The following is a 4,020-nucleotide window of genomic DNA, read 5'->3' as shown; positions in this document are numbered from 1 at the left end:
CACGGCACTCTACCCAGGGGGACAGCTTGAGGCTCTGTCTCAAAAAAAAAAAAAGGTCCCGTGCAAAGTCCAAGCACAACTCTGCCCCCGCCCCCCGCCCCTGCCCCAGTGGCTAAACTGAGAGCTGGCCCTGGCTGCTCTGCTCCTGGCACTAGGGCCTCACCCTAGTAAGGGGCAGGTCTGCATGGAGGAAAGAAGGGGACATACTCAGGGTCTCCTGAGGCATGCGTGGTCCTCTGAGTGACTCCCAGCACCCAGGACAGCTGCTGGGTAGAGAGCACTGGTAAAAGTTTGCCCGGCGAGCAATAATGCTTATAGATATTGGTGCCCTCCTGGTACCTGGCACTCCGCATAAACGCTGTGCACACTCTGACCCTTCAGATGGTCCCATTAACCCTATGTAGTTCAGTGTTATGCCCTATCAGGTGTCCTCAAACTACAGCCCGTGGGCCACATGCGGCCTGCTGAGGACATTTATCTGGCCCGCCAGGTGTTTTTGCTGCTGCTGCCTGTCCTGCTTAGCAGCCGACTCGTCCTGGGGCCTGCAGTCAGGCCCTCCAACAGTCTGAGGGATAGTGAACTGGCTACCTGTTTAAAAAGTTTCAGGACCTCTGCATCTTCTAAGGGCTTTCAACACTCTCCCTTTAAGACAGGATGCTCAGCTGAAAGAGTTTAGTAATATCTGTAAAATCCTATAAAACCAGCTCCCCCTTATAAGCACTCCCCTTACCAGGTGTTGGCTCTTATGAAATTCAACTTGCATTAAGGATTCCCCCTCCCCTGCTGAAAGCCCCTTATAAAAGGTTTCCACCCCTACTTCTAGGGGTTGAGAGACTTTGAGGCACGAGCCTGCTCTTGGCCCTGCTGATTAATAAAGGACCCTTGCTTAATTTGGATTCAGTGTGCTGCTGTTTCTCTATTAACAACAGCATGGATCCCATTTAATGGGAGGTAGGTGACAGAGAGGTTAGGCGATGTGGCGATGTACAGGTGCTCACACGGAAGTAAGTGGTGGGACCTGGATTTGAAATTCAGAGTCCAAACTCTCAGGTCACGGTTCTGTACCCTGTCAGACCCAGCACTGCCTTTTCATAATTCTCTTTTCCCTTTCCTTCCTCCCCTTCGTTTCCTTCTTTTCCCCATCAGACCTAGTATAAGGTGACCCCATGTCCCGCTTTTGGTGGGACAGTCCCAACTTTTAACAATTTGTCCTGTGTACTGTGGCTTTTAAAAAAACTCCCGATTTTTGGAAAGAACGCGTGACAAGTAGGGAACAGCGGGAGAATGGGAAGGGAATATACGGTTTTGGTTTTTGGCTGCTGAAAAGGGTAATGTAACTCTATTTGGGAATGAAGAGGTTAATGTAACTTTATTTGGAAATGAAAAGGCTAATGTAAACTCCCTACTCCCCTCCTGGGCAAGGTATCAGAAGGAGACTGGCTTCCTCCCTTGCTTCTAGGCAAGGACAATTAGCTCAGCAGGAGCCAAACTGTCTGGAACAAACAAGTAGCCCCCTCCTCTCTAGAGTAAGGTGACCAGATGTCCCGCTTTTGGCAGGACAGTCCCAACTTCTAACAATTTGTCTTGTGACATTTTAAAAAAGCCCCGATTTTTGGAAAGAATGCATGACAAGCTAGGGAACACGGGAGAACAGGAAGGAAATATACTGTTTTTGGTTGCCATGTGGCTATTTCACCAGGATATGCGTTTTATATTATTTTTGTTAATTTTATAATGTTAAACTTTAATAATAACAAATAATTGTTGAGAACTGATTATCGAGAGCTGCTTATCAAAGTTTGCATTGTTGTCAGGCCCCGCCCCTGAGGCTCCGTGCCCCCCCCACCAGTGGTGTCCCGCTTTACCAATGTTAAAATCTGGTCACCTTAACCTAGTACTGCCTTTTCATAATTTTCTTCCTCTTTCTTTCCTTCTTTCTCTTTCTTTCCTTCCTTCCCTTTTTATTTATTTTTATACAGAGTCTTGCTCTGTTGTCCAGGTAGAGTGCAGTGATGTCATCATAGCTCACAGCAACCTAAAACTTGTGAGCTCAAGTGATCCTTCTGCCTCAACCCCAAGTAGCTGGGACTACAGGTGCCCACCACAATGATCAGGTAATTTAGTAGAGACAGGGTCTCACTCTTGCTCAGGTTGGTCTCTAACTCCTGAACTCAGGGAATCCTCTCACCTCAGCCTCCCAGAGTGCTAGGATTATAAGTATGAACCACTGCACACGGCCTCACAGTGAACCTTTAAAACTCAGATTGTGTCTTTCTCCCACTTAAAACCCTCTGATGGCTTCTATCCCATGCAGAATAAAATCCAAAGCCCTGTATGGCTTATAAAGCACTGCACCAAGGGACTGTACACCTGGCTGCTTGGCCCTGACTGCTTGGCTGGAGCTACTGCACTCAGCCTTCATAATGTTTTCTATTGCTCCTTTTATGGCTAATATACCAACCTTTAGATCTAATTAAAAAGTGTATATATATATATATATATATTTTTTTTTGTACTATAAGAGGGAATTATATGTATTTGTGAGGTGGCCAATTGCCAGGAAGGTAACAGCTGTGTGTGCAGACTGATGCTAGAATGTTGTAGTGTCAATGTCTGAAATGATAAAAAACTCCTGGGAAAATTCTGAGCAAAAACAAGTACAAATTCTTGCCACTCTACACAGTAGTGCATTCCTGAAAAATTCCATGTAGATTATGAATGCATAAATTCTTGGTGTTTATGTATAAAGTGGAGTTAGATTCATGGCTTTAGCAATTATAAACAAGGTTTTCCCTGGGCAACATAGTGAGGTCTGTCTCTATAAAAAATTAAGGCTCAGCACCTGTGGCTCAAGCAGCTAAGGCGCCAGCCACATACATCTAAGGTGGCGGGTTCGAATCCAGCCTGGGCCTGCCAAACAACAATAATGGCTGCAACCAAAAAATAGCCGGGCGTTGTGGTGGGCGCCTGTGGTCCCACCTACTTGGGAGGCTGAGGCAGAAGACTCGCTTGAGCCCAGGAGTTGGAGGTTGCTGTGAGCTGTGATGCCACAGCACTCTACCCGGGGGATAGCTTGAGGCTCTGGCTCAAAAGAAAAAAAAATTAAAAAAACAATTTAGCCAGATATGGTGGCATGCGTCTGTAGTCTCAACAACTCAGGAGGCTGAGGTGGGAGGATCGGTTGAGCCCAGGTGTTTGAGGTTGTAGCGAATGCTCCAGCCTTGGCAACAGAGCAAGACCCTGTCTTCAAAAAGGCCAAAAAGCCCCCCCAAAACAAACAAACCCCTCCCCAAACCAAGTTTTTTTTTTTTTTTTTTGCAGTTTTTGGCTGGGGCTGGGTTGGAACCCACCACCTCCAGCATATGGGGCGGGTGCTCTACTCCTTGAGCCACGGCTACCACCCCAAACCAAGATTTTTTTGATGTATTTTGTGCAGGCTGTAGAATCCGCCTCCTGTGTGGGTTGTCCAGAGTCTGTGGCCCTCACCTTCTAAACACAAGTCACTGTGATGATTATTCCACCAACTCTCCTGGTGGACACAACAGAAAAGACCCGCCCTTATTCAAGGAGCTACACATTTGGGTAGGGGAGACAGATATAATCAAGAATTTCAGGCCAGCAAGATAGCTCAAACCTGTAATCCTAGCACTCTGGGATGCCCAGGTGGGAGGATGGCTGGAGCTCAGGAGTTCAAGACCTGCCTGAGCAAGAGCAAAAAACCATCTTTACTAAAAATAGAGTGGACATGGTGGCTCATACCTGTAATTCTAGCTCAGGAGTTCCAGATCAACCTGAGCAAGAATGAGACCCTTGTCTCTAAAAAAAAAAATAGCCAGGCATTTTTGTGCCTATAGTCCCAGTTACTTTGGAGGCTAAGGCAAGAGGATCACTTGAGCCCAAGAGTATGAGGTTGCTATGAGGTATGAAGGGTGACAAAGTGAGACTGACTCTGTCTCCAAAAAAACAAAAAAATAATAAAAATAGAAAAAATGAGCTGAGCATGGTGATGCTTGCCTGTAG

Source organism: Otolemur garnettii, unplaced genomic scaffold (assembly GCF_000181295.1).
Source record: "Otolemur garnettii isolate 467f Iridium unplaced genomic scaffold, OtoGar3 scaffold00025, whole genome shotgun sequence".
Lineage (NCBI taxonomy): Eukaryota > Metazoa > Chordata > Mammalia > Primates > Galagidae > Otolemur > Otolemur garnettii.
Note: the sequence above shows the minus strand (reverse complement) of the source record.